Here is a 23,680-nt window from a genome sequence, read left to right as displayed (position 1 = left end):
CTGATTTATTTAGCATGCTGCCAAGATACACTCATCAACTGAAGTTGATAGAGGCCATATCAGGCAGCACCAGGCTACAATGTTGCCTTATGGCAGTCAGCAGTTATATGTGTTTGTGCCTCCCACAACAAGCCCAGGGACGGTGCAAGTTTGTATGTGTACTGTTACTGTAATGGTGTATGAATCCTAGTGTGTATATATTCATGTGCGAATCAGAAATCTAAACTGTGATATTGCTATCTGCTTGAGAGCAGATGTCACCACAAGAGCACAGAATTGAGGAAATCCACTTTGCAAAGCTTCACACAGGAATATGCCACAGTCAGGTAGTATCACTAGTGTCTAATATTTCATTCATTGTGAGGATTTTGGGGGGTTGCAATTGAGCTTTTTGCTATCTCCCTGTGGCTGTCTTAGTTAATCATGCTATAATTACTTTGTTTCCTTTCTCAAAATGCCTTTGGTTTTGATTGTTTGCAGTAAATGAAGACAATGTATTCAAACACAATGAATGTGAGTTAATACACTTAACAATTCTGCCAGTGGTTCTACATAAATGTTTCATCACTCAGCAATGGTTTTCTTACATTTGCTATTATACAGTTTATGAAATGTGAGAAATGTGTGCTGCTATTGAAAATGCTCTTGTGCTACTTCTGACATACTACATAAATAAACAATTCTGCATCATATGTTCTTGTATCTGTTCTCAAATACCTGGGCTGTAGTGTGGAGAGCAATCATATTGACACTCAGATTACCTTTTTGATCGGGAACAAAGTCAAGAGTGTGTCCTGACACAAGAGTATTGCATTTAAAATCAAACTCTTCTCCACTTGTACTGTATAGAGTATGTGCAGAGACTGAGGACTGAGAATATTGTTCCGATTGGCACCTACAGTAACTTTATTCTATTTTAACAATTAGTTAATTGCATTTAAAAATGACCACATGTAAACTAAATACAAAACCCAAGCAGAGTGCTGGGTACTGAGAGGCCAGTTATTAAATAATGACAAGGGTTTTTAAATGATTACTGGTATACGAGTATATCATATTATTATTAATAATAATAATAATGATTATTAATTATCATTATAATGATGATGATTATTACTATCCTCAATATAATATGTATTATTCTTATAACGAGAGAGAGAGAGAGAGAGAGAGAGAGAGAGCGAGAGAGAGAGAGAGAGAGAGAGAGAGAGAGAGAGAGAGAGATTTGTTAATATGTGTATATGGGTACAAATGTAGTGTTATTCCCACTCCATTGCCATTTTCCATGCATGCACGTCATGCACTAAGTCTATCACGATTCACCGCCTAAAATGAATTTGTACTAAATTAGTAGCAAACTATTTATTTTTCAAATCTCGTCCACTCTCGTCCGCCAGTGGATGGAATCCTTTGGATCCAGCTTGTGGCGTAAATTGGCACGCAGTACTGAAAATGTCAGGAAAACATAAGGTGACAAGGTCTGCCCCCAAGGACGGTGACCGTAAAGGAAATATACGTCCCTTCCAGGGTTTAAACAGATGTAACCCCGCCTTTATTTTCCACAGTCTGTGGGTCTTCGCCTTCCTCAGTCAGTGCCGAAGGTAACTCCGTGCGTAAAGCTCCTGGACATCATACGGACACCGTACGGTTTCAGCGTGCTTCTCTAGAGATCGAGAGGGAAGAAACGCTTTCCTCGAGGTTTTCGCCAAATAACCGGGAAACAGTTAAATATTTAAAGCAGTTTTATTTATTTATGTTTTGTATGCATCCTATGTTCAGGCTCTCATCGCCAGTGTAGTTGTCCCCCAACAGCCTGTACTAATGCCTCGGACCCAAACCGCCGCACCGATTCGTTTCCATTTCAAAGAGTAAACCATGTGTAAAGCAAATGACGGATTCAGTAGGAGCTAACTGGGGTGCGCTTGGATCTAACCCGTAAAAACAAAGATTCAGTCAAACTTATGGCGTGAAGGTAAGACACATTTGTTTCCCTGTGTAATGCGCCAAATTTGCAAAAATAAGATTATCTTGCTTGGATCTGTGAATATATGTGAAACATATTCTATCCAGCAGGGTTCGGTGGTCCAGTGAAACCTATACCTACTGAGATATATGGGGTGATATAAAGTGATTTATTGGGTGTGATTCCCTAAACTATTAACTTTCAGAATGAATTTGCTGTTGTGGGACTATTTTAAGATGAATCCAAACTCGAAATATTTGTCTATTTGCAAATTAACACTTTAAGACCGTTTCTGTGAATGAGCGAGTGTGAGGGCGAAAGCACATCAACAGTGTTTGTGTCACAGACGCATTATCGGGAAGATTTATTTGTATAGCAGGTATGTTGTTGTCAGTATTGATCCGGGTTGGTCTCCGGTGTAAAACAACTGAAAGCAAACATTTGCTCTCCGCCGTATTAGGAGCCCAGCAAAAGTGCTCTAAGTGAGTTGTCGTTTAATTATTGAGATGTGACAATGTGTCAAGCTCTCCTTTCCAACCCACGGAGCTGATTTGAGATCTGTTTGTGCCTTCCAGTTTGTAATTAGTGCTAGGTTCTCCAGGGGCAGCGCGTCCTCGACACAGGGCTCGGTGCAGGGCAGGTGTGTGCTGTTCTGGCTGAACAACCCGTCATGTATCCTATCAACCCTCGCTGAGCAGCTTTCACAAGTTAACAGGCAATATAAATTAGGTGAACAGACCTGGGTGGTTTATCTGCAGCTGTCTGAAACCTGTGGGCTAACAACCTATCAGTCATACTGTCACAGAGTTGATAGTGGCCTTTAAGTAATGTATGTATTTAATTGCATGTATAATAAAACATGTAGCATGATGTTGTTGCATTGTTTTATTTTTGTTGAAATATGCTTAGTTTGCCATTTCCCAAACAGATGGAAGAGAATGGTGATAATGATGATGCAGATATTGATATTCAGTCAGTAACTGAAGACAACATTTGAAAAAAGGAAAAATGTGATTGGGAACAAGATGGCTCATGTCAAACTGTTTTGGCATGTGGTCAGCAACTAAGGTATGGTCTTTTGGATAGCTCAATTCTGTTAACCGAATTTGTGCTTTCACCAAAAAGGACCACCAGTGGACAGGGACAGTTGGGTTTGTTAGCTCAACATGGCCACAATTAACAATTGGAATGGTTTCTTAAAGGAGAAATGTGAAATGCTTGCTCCAAGTGTTTGCATCTTTCAAATACCAAGGGAACTCCTGAGACTGAATGTAGTGTCAATTTGCTGTCTGTCCAGTGACAGTTTTCCAGACACAATGTTCATTCATATGGATTCTACGTCTTCCTGACTGTGATGTGTCACACCTTGTGAAGTAAACAGCGACGAAAGGGCTGCCTGAAGTAGCGCTTGTCAAGTCCAGCTGTTTAAGCCAGACAGCTACAATTGAATCAAATCTCCTGATTGCCTCCAGACAACTATTAATTAAAAAAAACTGATATTTATCTCGTCATGATTTAGATGGATTAGTATCAGGAAAAGACAACACCCATTAGGACGTTGCTATAGCTTTACGTTGTGAGAGATAAGCCTACATGAGGATATTTACATCATAGTGGTACAGTCTTAAGTGGATAAGGCACATTATTAGCACAATAGTTAAGGGATTTAAAGCCAAATCACTTGATGCAGCTGGTCAGTCAATAGTGACATTTCAATTCAGCACACTGCTCCCAAGAGAGATGACATGTACTCAACAAAAACAACACCGTGTTTCAGCCTGGGCCCGTGATTACATTTAATTACAAACCTGTTTGTTTACAGGCTTGTATCGCCCAAATTTGTCTCTGAAAATAAAAACCTCATTTAATAAACAGACACTCACAAAAAAAGCCATTCTCCATATGTGCTACAGGGGTCAAGCCATTAGAATAAAGTAACAAATCATTTCAAATTGAAGCATTAGTTTATGTTTACAAGATGCTACAAAAAGCTCTGCAATGTCAAAACGTAACATATTTTTTGTTCGTAATGTTATTATTTGTAGAAGCATTCTTCTGGCATTACCCATTTGGGAAAGTAAAGCCAATGTTTAATAATAAAGTCCTCTATGCCATGATGATGCCATGAAGTTAATTGGCATCTTGCATACTTTGATGCTTTATGATTTGAGATGATTATATGTGGTGCTTTCAGAAATGTCAGGGTATTATGCATAGGCGGCGCGTGAGGCTCCGGTTTGGGAAGGCTAAATAACTTTTTTTTTACCTGACGCTGCCCGCCTCCGGCGTCTATAGAAAAGAGATCAACTCAATGACAGCACCGCCTGCTGACCAATCAGAGCTCAGTGTGCGGAGTTTAAATCTATCAAGTCATATTACAGGATAAAGGAAATACAGTTTAAACTGCCGTAACCTATGCAGAGAAGACGCCGAAGTGTCGCTTGTCATTCATATCACATCATCAATCAGATCATCGATCATATAATATCACAATATTTCCTTATCTGAGTCAGCTTCTCGAGCCGTATCTGGCCGTGCAACACTTACATTGTCACATATACTGTATGCAGAAGTATTCTTTTAAGCAACACATTAAGTTGACGAAACACTCAAATGTAATTAAAGTCAGATCCACTCATGTGTGGGGCAGTGATCATACAACTGTTGTACGCATTCAAACCTATAATTCAAACACTGCAGATTATTTATTTTTTAACCAGTTGTTCTGTATTCTCCTTGCAGGTGCAACTATGTGGCTTGTATCCTGGATTATATGTTTAAATCATGGATGTTTAAAGTTCATATTTGTCTAATATTAGTTTACTTTTCATTAATGAAGTATGACGCTGCGCTGTCAATACACTTGTCCCTGTTTGTGATTGGTAAAATGTAGCTAACCCCGCCCCTTTCACGTGAACGCGCTCTCAGCTGGAGAGAGAAACCCTGGCTTGATTTACCGAGTTGATAACCACGTCGAAGGACCGCTTAGCGAGATCTCGTTTGTTAGGGTTAGTTAAGATAACTCAAACATATCCAGGGTCTGTTGAACTGGCTGCATAGCAGCGCTAATGTCAAAGACACAAACATTATAGGCTACATTATATATTTTTATTTTACCAGGATGCAGTGACACAAATATTTGGGAAGGCTTACGCCCCGTCTACACTACAGGCATCGAAAAATGCTTTCAACGCTTCGCACATTCATTTGAATGGGGTGACGTAGAAGATTTTGAATCTTCGCCGAACTGCATTGTGGGGAGCATGGCATGGCTTTGCAAGCATCACGAGCATCTATCGGCTCGATGCTTGGCATCAGCCAATCAAATCCCGCGTATGCAAATCTGACAGTACAAGCGCTAGCCAATCAAACCGCGTGTATGCTGGGAGAGACTACGCAGGTCATTTCCTCATATTCAAAAAAATGGAGCGGTAGTGAATCACCCGGTGCTGTATGATCAGTCTCTGTTCATCTACCGCAGGGGTGGGGAACCTTTTTCCTCTCAAGGGCCATTTCAATTTTTACAATATCCTCAGAGGGCCGTACAAGTTATTGACCTCTGCTTAAAAAAACTAAAATCACAGCCCATTCATTTCATTCTGTGCAAAGAAAAAGCAACCTCTTAATCCAGATATCTCACCATGACTCGCGTATGCATGCACGTGCAGGGTGTGGCGTGCTCCCCTGGGAAGATTTGTTTTTAAATGTTGAAGTTAAAAGCATCAATCTGGTGCACTTTGAGAGCAACATTAGGAGATCTATGGACACATCTCTCAACACCCAAACACAACTGTAAGCAGATTTTCTTTTAATTTATGGATATTTGACAAATCACTGCCCTTTCAAACTGTATTCTTCTTTATTAATAACTGTCATATAGTATTTTATACCTGTTTACTTTATTCTCTTATTTTTTTTATAACTATAATGATCATATAAAGATGTGCCTTTACCTCACTGGTTGTAGACAAAGCTTCTTATATTCGTTAGCATAGCTAACTAACCAGATGCTAATGATAACAACACAGTTATTGACTGTCTGATCAGTATGAGAGATGAGCAGATCGCCACTGGGCTTTCAACTAAAGACACAGACACGCAGAAACTGCGGCATGAGTATGGACTTATCGGTACTGCAATTTCTGAAGTGCTGGAGTGGCGTTCTGGTGCTCTCCGTCAGAACTGCACCCCTGTCAGTCGAGACATATACCACGTGATGACACGTTAGGCTCGTGTTGTGTTCAAGGACCCTGACCTTGGCTAGGAAAAACAGGCACTCGCTTGTTTAATTTTTTTGCGGTCTAGATTTCTTTCATTTTTTTATTTTTTGCGTGTGTTTATAAATTACCTCGAGGGCCGTACCAAATTGTCTCGCGGGCCGTATACGGCCCGGAGGCCGGAGGTTCCCCACCCCTGATCTACCGGGATACAAACCGGAGGAGCGAGGCATGGAGGGAGGTGGCAGAGACAGTGGATGAAACTGGTAGGTTTTCACCTGTTTGGGGATTTTATATCCAGTTTACTTCGTTTTAATATTGCTATTGCTTTGTATGCCGGGGGCGGGCGGGAGATTCCTGATTGGTTGTTTGTCGCCTTGGGCGCGAGAAATCGCCAAGCCTCAGACACGCCCAGCTTCAAGATTTGTTTGATGCCTGTAGTGTAGACGGGCCGTTAGCCTTCCCTAGCCTACAGTACCCGCCGCCCCTGGTATTATGTAATATAGTAATGTTAGTATACACTAAATCCCGGAAAGCCCCGCTCTTACAGCAGTCTCAGAGTTTTAAAAGCAGTAGATGTTAACCGTAATTATGTCAATGTAACCTGAAGAGGAATACAAAAAACTAAGAGGGAACATTGTTTGGACCATGATAAACAAAAAAGGCTAAGAAATGGTGGATAAGAGAGCTTTGGTGACCTTTTTGTTCGGTTCTGTCTAGAACATAAGTGAGTTAACATGAAATATAAATAGTTTACATTTTCAGCGGAAACTGATGCACTAAAACCCAAAATGACCTCAAAATAACAACCAGTGTAACCGCACAGCAGACTCCTCCGACTCGCAGCGGTTTCACAATAATCTGGCATAATGCACACGTAGCACCAAAACACCAGTGCATCTCCTCCTGTATTTGTATGTGGCTCAGCAGCCCCATTGTGTTTTGAGCAGTTAATAATGTAATGGTATTGGATCTATGTGAATGTATCTGACTGGCCTACATTCTCTTCTCTCCTGAAACCCATTCCCCAGCATGTCAAATACGTCCACACACACTAGGGACTGGCACCATCACTGAAAGGATGGAGGAGTCAATTAGGTCCTAAAGCCAATAAGAAATCCATCAGGATCTGATAATGCTCCATGTTACAGTTATATTCTCAAAGTTATGGTGGCAGGTTGGTGTGTGCATTAATGATGCGTCCATGATATAAACACATTACTACAGATTGTGTATATATACAGTATGTTGCATTGTGTTCGAGTTACGATTGTAACCTAAATGAGGGGTTTGTATTATGTTGCCATAAGTGTGCTCTCTTTGTGTGTGTGTTTCATAGAAAATTCTTTCTTAACAGTAATTATTATATATATATTATATCATCCTCATGGAGAGGTGCACTCACACAGCACTGTATTATTTGCCTTTATGGTGCAGTTACACTTGACAATAACTAACACCTTAACAAATGCATCATCACATTTATAATTACATTGCCGTAAAAAGCAGACAAAAATAAGTTATACACACACAATATATGCACTGAGAGGTGTGAACGTGCTTTAGCTACAGTAAGGCTGCATTATCAGAGGATATAAGACACCCTCTCGAGCAGTCACAATTGGTGCATTAAAGACACATGTGCATTGCATACATACACACAATGAATATAATTGGATTGGACATTTCTTAATTAGTTATGGCTCCTGTAGAGCTTGATATAACATCAAAGGTAAAATGTTTGAAATAACTATGTGCAGCAATTGACAGGGTGTCTATTAGAGGAGAGGGGAAGCAATGAGGATTATAAGCAAAAGTAGAAAGAAGCAACAGCTTGTCCCTAGAGAAAGGAAATGTCTTCCCAATTATTTCAATATAGAGTGTGTTTGGTCTGAATACGCTGAAATTTGAAAGTGTGGTCCATTTAAGAGTTTCTCCCTGTGGACTTTAATTTAGTGGTACTAAGACCAGATAATTTGAACTCCACCAGATGGTGCCTGAAACACTAAGACCATCGTGGTGTACAAAGAAAACATATTTACACAGCTCACTCAAACACTCTGAAAATCAGTCTTTAAAAGGACAAACATTAAAAAGGTGAAAGTGAGATGGAGTGGGGTGATGTGTAAGATACAAGCGTGCCGTGACACGAATCACGCATCACTTTGAACTATATTGTTCAAGCTCTTGTGTCAAGTACCAAATGAAAGCTGGGTTTTACTAAACAGCCCCTCAGTGGCAGCTTCCTTGACATTTTCCTCAAGAGTCTTAGTGTTTTGTTGGGTGAACAAAGCAAGCATAGATTCTCCTGTCTGTATGACCTTTTGGTCGTAGCTTTGATAAATTATTGTCCAACACAAGACGAGGAACGAGGAACTGCTAATCTCTGAAAATAGCAAAGCCTCCAGGCACCCCGTATTTGAAAAAACTGACAGTAAGGTTTTTCAAAAGATGAGTGGGTAATACTTAATAGGTGATAAGTCATCTCCGATCTAATATGTTGACTGTTTTTATAATACTGTGCTCACAGTGTATAGGATACATATAATTGAAGTATACAGCATCTGGCAGTATAAGGGACTCTCTCATTTAAATGTTAGGGCCACCAATTGAATGTTGTGATAAACCAATTAAACCTTTTTATTTACACGTTGTATACATGAGTGTAAGTGAGCAGGATAGTTCTTAAAGGTGTCAGACAACAGCAGGTGTGACTCAAACATTGCTCTATAAATCAATATATATATATATATATATATATAAATGTGAAGGGTTTTATATTAAAATAATTGAGTCTAATAGCTTGTTGGCGCATTGTCAACAATACATCCAGATTTTTGAGTCAGCATGGGATTGATATTAAATCAGTATCAACAGTTTCTAGTGTGGGCCGTTTGGAAGGGACGTTTGCCAAGCTCCCTGTATTGTTGCTTATAGTGTTGTGGGGGGGTGCCTGTTAGGATTGCGTGCCTGTTCGGGACGGCCGGTTGCTTGACTCCTAAAAGTATGTGTTGAACATTCAAATTTGAACAGCTTGAACACTGCTCGTCTTTCGGTTCCAAGCATTACCTGCCATGGGTGAAGTCCATTGAAAGGAGGAGATGGAGAGATACACACACACACACACACACACACACACACACACACACACACACACACACACACACACACACACACACACACACACACACACAGACATTTCTTGCTTCATAGTTAGGTAGATTACAATTTTCAATACCAATCATTTGAGCGTTTTAGTGAAAGCTTCCACTTACAGTAATAGACCCTACACACCCACCACTTCTTACCGCTTTTTTACTGGAAGCAGTGATTGAATACATTCTTTTATATTCCATCTTCTCCTCTTAAATCACCAATGTAATATTTATTTTCTTCCAATTGTAGATAGATTTCCCGTCTTGACCACCTCTCAGCGATCACAGAGCAGCTTGAAAGCAAATGAGAAAACACGAATTCCTTTCAATTGCCTGGTAAAAATGACCACCACAAGATATTTTGTCACTACCAATCCATCAGGCCTTGTGACCTTTTTCCAGGCTTACTTGTTGCATCCTATCCTCTGTGGTCCGTTTCTTTATGCTTGCAGAACTGGTGGAAGCAGCTCAAAATCAGATTTTAAAGTGTACTAATATGTGTCAATTATACATTTCCAGTCTCATTCGTTTGTAGCATGCTATAACAGGCCCCTTCATCTGCATGTGCAAATAGTGATACAAAACTAGGGCCACCAGGGTGGGTGGAGGGGGTCAGGAGGACGGGTTTGGGCTGACAACCCAGGAGCACAGCGGAGGATCCGGAAGGGATCTCGGGCGGACGGCCCGGGGGCAAGGCAGAGACCATGGAGGGGGTCTCGGGCGGACGGCCCGGAGGCAAGGCAGAGACCATGAAGGGGGTCTCGGGCGGACGGCCCGGGGGCAAGGCAGAGTCCATGGAGGGGGTCTCGGGCGGACGGCCCGGGGGCAAGGCAGAGTCCATGGAGGGGCGAAGGCCACAGCGGGCAAACTCAGGGGGCCGAGCATGAGGGCAAAGGCCGCGGCACTCAGGGGGCCGGGCTCGAGGGCGAAGACCGCGGCACTCAGGGGGCCGGGCTTGAAGGCGAAGTCCGCGGCTCTCAGGGGGCCTGGCTCGAGGGGACGAAGCAGGCGGCGACGGGACAGCTCCGGAGGCCGGGCAGGACCCGGTGTCGGCCGGACAGGAACCTGAGCCGGTGGGACAGGCTTCGGCAGGATCCCCCATGGAAGAGGACCAGGAGTTGGCAGGACCCCCGGCGAGACAGGTAACGGCGGGACCTCCAATGGAACAAGAAATGGGATTGGCAGGACTCTCAGCGGGACCTCCAACGGAACAGGACATGGAGTTGGCAGGACCCCCAGCAGAAGAGTAGTCGGCGGGACAGGACATAGGGTTGGCAGGACCCCCGGCAGCAGAGTAGTCGGCGGGACCCCCAACGAGACAGGACATGGAGTTGGCAGGACCCCTAGCGGAAGAGTAGTCGGCAGGACCCCCAACGGGACAGGACATGGAGCTGGCAGGACCCCCAGCGGAACCTCCAACGGCACAGGACATAGGGTTGGCAGGACCCCCGGCAGAAGAATCGTCGGCAGGGCCTCCAACGGCACGGGACATAGGGTTGGCAGGACTCCCGGCAGAAGAGCAGTCGGCGGGACCACCAACGGGACAGGACATAGGGTTGGCAGGACCCCTGGCAGAAGAGTAGTGGACGGGACCCCCAACGGGACAGGAAATGGAGTTGGCAGGACCCCCAGCGGAACCTCCAACGGCACTTCAGTAGGGACTTGAGTGGGGATTTGAGTGGGGACTCGAGAGGGGACTCGAGAGGTGACTAGAAAGGGTACTCGAGAGGTGACTCGAGAGGGAACTCGAGAGGAGACTTGAGAGGAGACTGGAGAGGAAACTGGAGAGGAGACTTGAGAGGAAACTGGAGAGGAAACTGGAGAGGGGACTCGAGAGGGAACTTGAAAGGGGACTAGAGAAGGAACTAAAGAGGGGACTAAAGAAGGGACTTGGGAAGGGACTAGAGGAGGAACTGGAGAAGGGACTAGAGAAGGGACTAGAGAAGGGACTAGAGAAGGGACTGGAGAAGGGACTAGAGAAGGGACTTGAGTTGGGACTAGAGGAGGGACCATGGCTGCTGGGGCCGGAACCAGGGCCGGAACCATGGCTGCTGGGGCCAGAACCGGGTTCTGGAACCATGGCTGCTGGGACCAGAACCGGGGCCGGGACCATGGCAGCTGGGACCAGAACCGGGGCCGGGACCATGGCTGCTGGGGCCAGAACTGGGGCCGGAACCATGGCTGCTGGGACCAGAACCGGGGCCGGAACCATGGCTGCTGGGACCAGAACCGGGGTTGGAACCATGGCTGCTGGGGCCAGAACTGGGGCTGGAACCATGGCTGCTGGGGCCGGAACCATGGCTGCCGGGACCAGAACCGGGGCCGGAACCATGGCTGCTGGGGCCAGAACTGGGGCCGGAACCATGGCTGCTGGGGCCAGGACTGAGGCTGGAACCATGGCTGCTGGGGCCAGAACTGGGGCCTGAACCATGGCTCTTGGGGCTCGGGCTGCTAGCCTGGACTTCCGAAAGCCAGACGAGTTCCAGAGAACGGCTCCTGGACAGGAGCAGGACATGGGGAAGAAGCAGGGGTTGACTCCAGACGGAACACACAGAGACGTATGGTGTCCGGCTGGGAACCGGGAGGCAGGGGGACAGCACGCCTGGGGCCAGCAGGCCGGGAATCACACACCGAGAGGAAGTCCAAAATCCAGCCAGGTAAGAATTTCACTAAGCCTGGTTTCTCAATAGCCATCTGGTGCGCCTCTGCCAGAGCAGCCTCTCGCTGCTGAACACCGGACGTTCCCCTCCACCGATCAGAGCAGTAATCCAAAGAAAAGGAAAAACTCAGTAATTCCTGCTCAAATGGATCTGCTGGGCCCATCCTTGGTTGGTTGGTTCTGTTACGGGTGAGCGAAACAGGCAGGACCCAAATGCAGATGACACTGAAAATACCTTTATTTCAAGGATAACACGGATAAACAGAACACTCCCCTGTGAACACAGTCACAGACAAACGACGAACCAACAATGACAGACAGAAAAAACAGAACTTAAATGCACACAGGACTAATCAAGGAAACAAGAGACAGGTGAGGAGGGAGGAGAAAACACAGGGGCACCAGGTGAACACAATCAAGAAAACAGGTAGGAGGGAACAGGTAGGGAACACACACACACAGGTTGCGTTCCGATAATCCAAAAATCAGCTCCTAAATTCTAACCCTATCTCCTATTCCTTGACCTCTGAGTGAAACGTCACGGGGTTAAGGGATAGTGGATAGGATAATTCAAAAGGACTTAGGAGAAGAGACTGCGGTACTTTAGAGAATCCGAATGCACTTTCACTATCCGACGTGTTTATGATGCGCCAGCGGACGTCATGAATGTGCGTCTGCTGCTCTGGGGAAACTATGGAAACTACAGTTTTCTATACAGCGGACTACAACATGGATGTTTAATAAGAACGACGGACTCATCTAGAGACTCTGCACCGTGCTCTGATGCTGTTGCTTTATACTTTATGAACGTGGACAACAGAGAAACATATTCTTCATGACCAAAGTTGGAATTGAAATAAAAAAGGAAAGTGAAACTTATGCTCGTCACCCCCTCCGGTCCACATTAATACAAATGATCCCAATACGTATGATTATATGAACTATGCAAATATCTTAAAATCAATACAAATGTATTTATTATAAACGTTAGTCCTTAACATCTATCACTGTGTATATCACCATTCAAACATCTTTTAAAAGTTGACCAAACTCCACACAGCTCAGTAAAGACTGTGAAATGTTGACTATTTGATCATTTCAGTAAAAACTAACGTTCATATTTCTCTTTTTGATTATAATACTGATGAACGTTCAGAAAAAAGCACTTTGGCAACTTACCACATAAGTTTTAAAGTGCTTAATAAGCACCGTAACGTTCATGATATCATTTCTCGGTCATAATCGGTTGTTTCCGTGAACGGCCGACTGACGGCAAATGCTGCGGCTGCAATGCATTGTGGGGCAGAATTTTCTCCTCTCCTTTCGTCAAGAGAGGTCCAGTGGTTCCTAAACTAAAGGAGGTTATAAAGGAAGTTTGAAACCTCCTTTCCTTTCATTTAGAGAATTGGAACGGCACTTATCATGGCTGCCAGTGACGTACTTCCGGGTCATTTCACTTGGTTAGGAAGGTTCCTAAGCTAAATGGACTATTGGAACGCAACCACAGACAGGAAACCAAAGACAGATCTAAACAAGACAAAACACAACGCAGACAGAAAACCAAAGACAGATCTAGACTAAATACAACACAGACAGATCGTGACAAATAACAGCTCTATCAATAATGTTTGGGTCATACTGTTCCTCTTCCGATTAATGTTCCCTTGCATGGCCATTAATTAAAGTAAATGGCTCTGCTTCACATTTTTAAGCTGACAACGGTTTTATTAAAGGTCAAAATTATGAAACATTTTCACCTGGCAACGGATAATATCCTATTTCACAGTGGGTGATAACAATGCTGTTATGTAGCCTCAAACTGATAATGACAAAAAAACGACTGTATCTCTTTGCCAAACACAGAGGGAGGAGGGAGAAATACAAAAAGATACATGTTGGCACGGTTTCACATTGATCTGCTAATCACAAGTGCAAATAATCTGCCTGCTTCAGTGCATCTGTGTTCACTCCACAGCCAACAGCACCTTCCAGGATAGTGTAGGGATATACAGGATTATGGAGATGACTGAGATGACTGTGCAATAAGTTCAGACAAGCATCGGACATGAACAACCCAGTTTTATTAACCTCACCTTTTATGTTTTACTATAAACAGCACCGTTGTTGCAGACAGGTACAGTGGGGCTCACAGAAGCACTTGATTTACTCGGGGTTTACAAGCCTCTGTCGAGGGAAGCTGTGTATGGATGTCTGTGTACACCTGCATCCGTTCCTACATGTTTGTTGGCCTGTAATGGAAAAGTAGCTAGGTGTGTGTTCTTTTTGTATGTGTGTGTACATGCACGTATGTGTGTGCATGTGTCTCACAAGAGACAAGACCGGTTGTTAGGTTAGAGCTTCCCTACAACCTAATGAGGACAATGGAGGCTTGTTACCAACCTCCCTCTCCTCTCTTTCCAGTGGGCGGATGCTCTACCATTTTTACCCTTATGGCTTGATTTGAGAAGGTAATGGCTGGAATTGCCACTACAATAACCTTTATGTCGTACTGTATCAATAACATTGATGTATAGGTGGAATTTGTGCCCAGAGGGATTTGGTCTCAGTGCCTTTTATTTAGCCCTTTATATCTTCCTTCCTTTCTCTCAATGTGACTTGTAACTTCCTGTTTGGTTCCTCATATTAGATTTATTTTCACCTCTTTCTGACAGGATCTCCAAATTCCAAGTCCCTTGTCAGAGTTACAATTTCTGCTCTGAATGCCATTTTCAGTGATACAGGTTATTGCATACGTCAGTCAAATAAATTACCGACCGGTCCCTTTGTACTTTTGTATATGTCAAGTGCTGTAGCTCAGCATCCTGACAGAATAAACTGCTGTCTCTTCTTATTTCTCTTCCTCTTCTTAGGGAGATGCACACTGCCTGAAAAATAGAATTGATTTATCATCTTTACAAACACTGTCTTTGAAACTGTAACTCTTCTACTACTATAGCTGTTTGATGAACATATCGGTGTACCACTAAGGGCACAACAGTGAGGCTGCAAGAGTGCTTTTTTATGTTTCATATAGAAAGGACAAATACGTCTTCAATATATGTCTTTTGAATCATTCACCATCTTATCCATTTTGTCTTGCCCCATCTCAAAAGGGTGACAAACAAAACTGATTGAACCTTTACTTAAGAAGGATTTTACCAGAAAATATTTCGTATTGGTATGTGCAGCGAGAAAAGAGGGATAATTGGAACTCCAGGATAATGACACTGTAATTGCTACTCTGAATGAGCAGGTTTATTTTCAGCACACTTAAAGACATAGCAGCTTCATACATAGCAAGCCTGTAGAAAGAGGCTTGGAAATTGTTAGGAGTTGCCTCTTCACTCAAACAGTAACAAAAGCTATTTTACGAGAAAGGGAATTCACAAGATAGCCATTGACTTATTCAGCATTGATGATTCTGGCCCCCTTCTAAGAGGGGATGTGGTAGATAGAAAACGAATTAGGTTGAAGGCTATCGCAGGGTGGAATCAAACACTTTGACAGTATTGACCAAGAGATATCAGATTGAGGTTTTACTTTCCCTTTGCATATGCAGGTACTGGGATTTGTAAAGGATTAAATGATGCATGTGGACATGGTTAGCAAAATCTAAATGTCCTATCTGTACCATTAGAACTGGATGTCCGTTTAACCGTGTCACACAAACAAATCTATAAGAATTCAGGTATACATAACTGGCAATAATTTAGAAATGAAAAGAGAACATTAGCACCGCCATATTATCTACACAAATTACATTTATTAATAGATTATTTGGTTCCAGTTGGAATAATGTATCTTTAATTGCCCTTAAAACAGGTGTTAAATGAAAATGTCTCGCATTCCAAACCCAGAAAACATTGTTAACGGAGCGTTTCAAACAATAGTATAGTAACTTTGAAATGTGTTTTGTGGTATTCAAGGCACTATTGTAAATGGTGTGTTTCAGTTCTGTTGTTGTGTGTGTGTGTGTGTGTGTGTGTGTGTGTGTGTGTGTGTGTGTGTGTGTGTGTGTGTGTGTGTGTGTGTGTGTGTGTGTGTGTGTGTGTGTGTGTGTGTGTGTGTGTGTGTGTGTGTGTGTGTGTGTGTGTGTGTGTGTGTGTGTGTGTGTGTGTGTGTGTGTGTGTGTGTGTGTGTGTGTGTGTGTGTGTGTGTGTGTGTGTGTGTGTGTGTGTGTGTGTGTGTGTGTGTGTGTGTGTGTGTGTGTGTGTGTGTGTGTGTGTGTGTGTGTGTGTGTGTGTGTGTGTGTGTGTGTGTGTGTGTGTGTGTGTGTGTGTGTGTGTGTGTGTGTGTGTGTGTGTGTGTGTGTGTGTGTGACAATCATATTTCAGGGCTCTAGAATAGCAGTGATTCAACACAACCAAATTGTTGATTAAATGGGGCTTATTGTAAGATTAACAGTGCGGTTTACTACAAGGTTTAATAAACTGATGACTGAATCGCTGGTGATTGGAGGAGATTAGCACTCAACAGCAATTCGTTTTTCACAGACTGATGCCTGTTCAGAGACGTTCAATATTTTATAGGAGATTCAATTATTATTATTTCAAAACAGTTGCTCTGTAAGAAGCAGCCTAATGTTGCTAACCATAAATAATGCTAGAAGTACTATTATTTTAGGGTACAATAATATAGACAACAATGGGTGTATTTATGGAGGAATTAAAAAGTAATTATGGTTGGATTTTTATAAGAAACTGTCATGACCATTTTGCTCCCCAATGATATCATAATTGTACCTTCTTATTATTTTGTAATTGCCCCATTATTACAAAAATAATTACACCATAATGTGTTGCCTGCAATCTCCATCAATAACATAAAGTAAACTATGAAACACACTAGAACTAACATCACTCATATATGCATACTGTTAAAGATAAAGTAACAGTTATAATCTTATAATATAATATAAAAATAGAAACATTAATATCTATGTTTACAAATGAAAACATTTAATCTCTTTATTTATTCAAACATGTCTCTGCTTTTGTCAATCTTTTTGTAAATAACATTTTCTATTTGGTCTTGGAACGTAATTGTACACTTTATCTGATGAAAGAGAGAAAAAAGACATATGCTACATTGCATCTGTGTAACAAGAACAAAGCAAACACCCTCACTAGTGCTTTTTTATCTGTTGTTCTGTTATTTATCTGTTGTTTCGGGCAATTGAAGCCGGGGTCCTCGCCTGTCTGCAGAGAAAATCCTTGTCACTTCTGTGGAAATCCAGGATAGCCAGATAATGCCTCCTGCTTTCATAGATCAGTGATGGGGTCACATGGGAATAAGAGGATGCGGTTGGATGTGAGACTGAGGGATTGTGGGTAGAAAGTGAGGTTATTTAAGGATTGTATGCAACACAGGTCAACTGTTCACAATTAAGAGGTCACTTGGTAGGCTCAAGCACTATACAATCTGTTTAATGATGATGGAAACACTGTAGCTGCTGCTCGTAATCCAGCTGTTTGCAATTAAACGTTCACATTAATACTGTAGAATAACGTGGGAAATACTCTTTTGTAGCTAAAATTGCTCACAGTTTACTTGTTATATCTCTGTGTATTTGATCTGTGTTGTAAGAGAAAGCATTCTCAGTTATAGAGCTCCCAGCTTACACAATGATTGAATTAACTCCCAATTCTTAAATAATTGGACGGTTGGAATTATGTTATGCCTTGTGATCAATAATTTTAAGGACCAGCTGTGCACAGTGATTGCATGCAGTCTCTCATTGATGTTAGCCTCATGATACAGTAGCTTTTGTATCTTTTACCACAAATAATTCTGGTGGTGTAATTAATAATAACTGTTTCGATGACTGTCAAGCTTCCATTCTGCAACTGGACATATGTGGTTTACAATCATCACAATGACCCAATTAGTGTTATTCTTGACCAGATTCCCTCAGATATTCCTCCATTCATCCCAGGAGTAGTCTCTCCCCTCTGCCCTGCAATCACCTCATCCCCCTCACCTGAGCTTCCTCGTCCATTTCCCCACCCATTTGCACATCATTTCCTTATCAGCCATGCAGTCGTTTTGTCTCAATTCCATTCTAAATTGTGCCTCATGGGTTTGTGCCTTTGTTTGCTGAACGTATAGCCTGCTGGACATATAGTATAGGTAGATGACCTGTTTGAATTGCCTTTCTGGTTTTGACCAGCCTTTCTTGTGACTAAGTTGTGGTAGTAGTTACATTACATTACATTGCATTTAGCTGACGCTTTTATCCAAAGCGACTTACAATAAGTACATTCGACCAGGAAGACACAACCTTGAAGAAAACAGAATCATATAAGTACATCAGGTTTCACAGAGCCAAGTATTTCAAGTGCTACTCAACTGGCTATAGATAAGCCAGTCCTTTATTGGTATATAAGTGCTTTGTTAGTAGTTATTTGTTAGTAATTCTATCGCTCGAGGTGGAGACGAAAGAGATGAGTTTTCAGTCTGCGCCGGAAGGTGTGTAAGCTTTCTGCCGTCCTGATGTCAATGGGGAGCTCATTATTTTGGAGCCAGGATAGCAAACCCACGTGTTTTTGCTGATGGGAACTTGGGTTCTATTTCGTCCCTACTGACCGCCAGAGGCGGTGCTTTAGCACTGGATATGTCCATCGCGCGCATGCGCAGCTCGAGTACCAATAACAACAAAGTCACCTGTGACCCACGTGACACCGGCTATATCAGCCGGTATCGTCAGAGGATCTGTTCCTTTCATCTTCTCGCTGCGTGAGGGTACCGTGGCTACGTTTTTGTAGCCTACAGCATTCAGGTTTGAACGTTTGATCTGAGGGATTTCTCTGCAAACAGCTGGCCGCGTGCAGCTTCGCGACTGACAGTCGGAGCTACGGGTCGTTAAACGCGTCCTCCAGGAGCTGTGGCCGGCTGTGCAGAGCCTCGACAGACAGGTTGGTGTCAGCTTGTTGCTGGTGATGGCTGTGTTTCCGCACCCTCTCCCAGCCAAGTTGTCCTGATTACCGTCTTATTGTTTGTGGCTTAGACTTTCTGGTGACGACAGTGTTCCCGCTTCCTCTCCCATAAAGTTGCCCTTATGCTCTTTTGAAAGTTCTGCTTGTGGCGTTGTGCCCGAGCTATCATTAGCATTTGAGTCCCAGCTTGGCTGCGTCCCTCATTCAATCAAGTATGGAATCCCAGAGGGTCATACTTTAAACCCGTGTTTCGTTTAGATGCAGAAAGTAAGGTAAGTACTTTCTATTTCTTAGAAGCTATTATCTGGTCTTAACATTTGTGTTCTGACTTGGTCGCTTGGTTGTTAGCAGCAGCCGCTTGGCTAACACCTTGCTGTTGAGCTTAACTATTAACTCAGGGCAGTGCTCCCGCTCCCGGTAGGGTTTGATTGCAGTAGCGCTAGATCGTTGTATTACTGCTCCTAGTACTAGACTCCTAGCACTAGGATGATATGCAGAGAACATCTTCACGGCGGGTGCTGTGTGCTCGGCATGTGCGGTTACTACTGTAACCAGGCACGGTTCTATGCGGGCTGTTGTGCCCCAGAGCCTTACCGGAGCCCCCCAAGAGGCTCCAGGGTCCGGGAGGCTGGGCCCTAAAATCCCGGGGGTGGTCGGCGGCTGCTTTCCCAGCAGCAGCTCAGTTTCTGGGAAGTCTGTACTTCCGTCCCTTGGGTGGTTTTCACCTTAACCCAGGGGTACGGACCGCAGCTCCGGCCCCTAGCCTTCAGCTGGGTCTAAACAGTCGTCAGCGATCCGGCAGGGGCCCTACCTCTGGGCCAAGAGTTGTCCGTCCTTTTGTCCAAGGACGCAATCAACCCAGTAAGACCCTCTGCTTAACCAGGGGGTTCTACTCGGCATACTTTCTCGTGAGCAAGAAAGTCGGCTGATTTCGCCCGATCTTGGACCTCAGAGGAATCAACAGATTCCTGAAGGTGCTGCCATTCTATATGCTGACTACTGCATACGCACAGGTGGAGTGGTTCTCAACCGAGGGATGCCTACTTCCACGTGGGCCGGGCAAGAGGGTGCCTTATATTCAGTTCCTCCGGCCCTTGGGCAGACTGGCAGCTGCCTCGGCCGCTGGGCCCTTAGGCCCGCTGTCGTTGCGCCCCATGCAGATGTGGCTGAACAGCCTTCACTTGGACGCCAAGTGGCACAGGCACAGTGAAGTCAGGGTGTCGCAGCATTGCTCCACTCTCCGTCACGCTGGAGGGGCAGGGCCTATCTCCTGGTAGGCGTGCCCATGGGCGCCATCCCATCCCGCCAGGAGACCATCACCATAGGTGCATGTCTCTCAGGGTGGGGTGCAGTGCGGCAGGGCAGGACCGTTCAGGGTCAGCAGTCTGCCCAGCAGAGTGCGCGCCAGGTCAACCTGCTAGAGCTTCGGGCCGTGCAGCTTGCACTCACGCACTTTCTACCCCAACTGGGGGGCAAGAATGTGCGTGTTCCTTGGGGACAGCATGTACATTGTTGCTTAGACAACAGTCCCTTCTAGATGGTGGACGTTCTCACTCCACTCTGAATTTATGTGGCTGCGATTCTGCCCGACATGTTCGGGTCGACGGCGCCACGGCGGGGTGCCACAGGTCGGTGTCCCTCTTTATGACAGGGGCTTTACGGCAGCGTCCCCCTTGCACCCCGAGGGCTCCGGTTTGGGACCTGCCCTTGCTGCCGGATGCCCTATCATCTCCTCCCTTCGAGCCCCTGGCCCAGGTGGGGCTTAGGTGGCTGCCCACGAAGGCAGCATTTCTGCTTGCCATAGCCTCAGGGAAGCGAGTCGGGGAGTTGCATGTCCTCTCCATAAACAATACATGCCCGAGGTGAGACTCTCAGGCGTTGCCCTTTGGGCAAATGTGGCATTCCCGCCCGGGGTCCTTCCACAAACCCACTTCAATCAGCCTGCCCAGCTGGCACGCTTTGACATTCAGGAGTACGGCACATCGAAGTTGCTGTGCCCTGGGGGTGCCCAAAGGGTGTATATCAAGGCTACTGCCTGTATACGGCAGGAGGAGCAACTCTTGAGTTTGCCCTGGCGGCACTAAAGGAGGTTAGGCCCTCTAACCAGTGGCTGCCCCACAGGCTGAGATGCCACTACAAGGAGCATCTCAACATATTGGGCTGCCCTGTGAGGGGTGCCCCTGGAGACCATCTGCGCAACGGCGTAGTGGGAGTCTTCTGGCACATTCTCCAGTTGTCATCAGGTCAATGTCGCCACTCCCCATTCTTTGGGCGTGGTCCTTTTGCCGAGCTCCGCTGCTTCCAGTGGTGAGCAAGGGTGAGCAACAATTTCCCCACAGGGATTAATAAAGTATATCAAAATTCTTCATGACATTGTTGGTATAAGTCATCCAGTGCTAAAGCACCGCCTCTGGCGGTCAGTAGGGACGAAATAGAAAGATAGTTACGGCTGTAACTACGGTTCTATGAGTCCCGGATGACCGCCAGAGTTCCCTGTCACTCAGAATGATTGTGTGCTCGCGAGAAGATTCGGGGAACAGATCCTCTGACGATGCCGGCTGATATAGCCGGTGTCACGTGGGTCACAGGTTACTTTGTTGTTATTGGTACTCGAGCTGCGCATGCGCGCGATGGACATATCCAGTGCTAAAGCACCGCCTCTGGCGGTCATCCGGGACTCATAGAACCGTAGTTACAGCCGTAACTATCGTTAGTTCTGAAGCTCATGCTGTTTGGTTCTGTCAGAAGTAAACACTTTACGGGCAGAAGAAACATTTCTATTAAAGAAAGAATTATACATTTCTGTCTTTTTATGCCTTTAATAGCTACTAACTTGAATTTGTATTCTAATTAATCAATTATTTTTTATATTTTATTGTAATGTAGAGACAAGGCTTTTAGTGACAATCATGTATTGCGTTACAATTCTAAGTAAAAAAAAAAAAAAGTCTAAATATGAGATTTGGCCTCAAATCATCTGAGGCTTGGCGCCTGGGGGGCGCTAGGCCGCACATTTTTTGCTTTGCAGATTTATTTCATTAGGACATGAAGAGGAAGAACACCCACTTTGCTTCTATCTGTGATTTTGCACTCCACATTAAAGCTCCCATTTGAATTCTGGGTTTGTGTGTGAGAGATTTCCTACCAGTGGTCTATTAACGGTTTTGCTATTATAGACGACACATGCAGCTTCTTAGATGACAGGATGGAAGTGTCTGGCCTTAAAAAAAAAGAGGAAATTATGGCTTGTTACTGGGAGCTTCAAAGAACAATACACATCAAGAGACTCCAAAAATAATGTTAATTATTATCAATAATGTCTTGGCCCAGGCCCACCCAGTTTACTCATTGGCCCACCCTGAGAAAGCTTCGGTGTCATTTAATTTTTTTTAAATGTTTTAATTTTAATTTTTTTTTAATTATTTAATTATTATAATAAAAAAATGAATTCACCCATTGAGAATATCCAATAATTCAAAGTGAAATTCAAGTGAACAAATATCGAGTTTAATTAATGTTGTATGTGCTTTGTCCACTGAACCGAACTCGTTTACGGTAAAAACTGATTGTTGGTTCCAGCGCACGCCATAATAACGTGAGACAGGCAGAGAGCTGCCTGCAAAATAAATGATGTCTCAAAGTTCACTAATGAACTTTGTTTTCTTTTTAAAAGCCAGACTCCAAGAAGAGCTCCCACTGCCCTCATCTAGCAGCGATCTATACGATCATTTTCTGATAACGATGAAATAGCCCCGCCTCTCTCTCCCCACCTTTCCTGCTGCTGGGCTGTCAGAAGAAAAAAAAATGTTAACGGAAACTCTGCCGCACGGTTCCCTCGTCCCTGGGAAGAGGCGGAGAGGTGGGTGTTTTTCATCTGCTGGTGGACAGTCCGGAGAGATCTACACAGGGTTGGGTTGGTTGTAACAGAATACATGTAACGGCGTTACGTAATCAGAATACAAAAATCAAGTGTATTCAGCTGGCGTTACATTTGAAAAACAAGTAATCTGATTACATTTACTTTCGTAAACCTGAAGTGAATACATTTTGGAATACTTATTGGAATTATTGGTGGAAAAGTTACCTCACAAAATGTAATATTCATTACCGGCAGAACTGTGTGCACACTGCACAGCGCTGCAGCATGTCTGTGAGGCCCCGCCCCCGCACGCAGATTAGAGGGAGAGATCTCTTTTAAAATATATTGAAAGTTAGAAACGGAGATGGTTAGATAAAATGTGCAAGATAACTTTATGTAGCATTTCTTTATTGTCAAAATGATGACATTTATAACGGGATAAAATCAAAGTGAATGGCCTGCTGCTGCTGAATGCATGGGGCAAGTGACTGGAAAAAGTTTTAAAAGTTATTACATCATTTCAGATAATAATAATAAATAATAAGGATGATTCATTCTATTTAGGGGCGCCTTTCAAAGCACCCAAGGACACCTTACAATTCATAACATATTCTAAGGAAAGGTTTTAAGACAGTACAAGAATGCAGTCCGGGTGATGTTTTTTATGTGTGGTGCAGATGAGAGAGCTGTCCAGAATGACACCAAGATGTTGTTTGTGCTCTTGATAAGCCATTAAAACAGTAAAATACGTGTCTCCTGTTCCCCAAAACATACCCATCTGTTATAGAAAAAGAAGGTATTCCAAAAGTATTCTAAAAGTAATCTGCCACCGGTACCGGTGGGGATTGTTGTTAGCTTCTGATGCGCAGAAGAAAAATCTGGCCCACCCTAT

General features: G+C 44.0%; 1 protein-coding gene across 1 annotated transcript in view; it reads left to right on the top strand.

Moving 5' to 3' along the window:
* The first annotated feature begins 1,583 nt into the window (after positions 1–1,583).
* drd2a (dopamine receptor D2a) overlaps positions 1,584–23,680 on the top strand; it is a 47,347-nt gene continuing 25,250 nt past the window's right edge. Inside the window, exon 1 of the mRNA XM_071205169.1 lies at positions 1,584–1,972. The gene's annotated coding sequence lies outside the window, so the exon portion shown is untranslated. The remainder of the gene's footprint in view (positions 1,973–23,680) is intronic.

This window comes from Pseudochaenichthys georgianus, chromosome 13 (assembly GCF_902827115.2).
Source record: "Pseudochaenichthys georgianus chromosome 13, fPseGeo1.2, whole genome shotgun sequence".
In the NCBI taxonomy this organism is placed as follows: domain Eukaryota; kingdom Metazoa; phylum Chordata; class Actinopteri; order Perciformes; family Channichthyidae; genus Pseudochaenichthys; species Pseudochaenichthys georgianus.
Note: the sequence above shows the minus strand (reverse complement) of the source record. Positions and strands in the feature narration are given on the sequence as shown.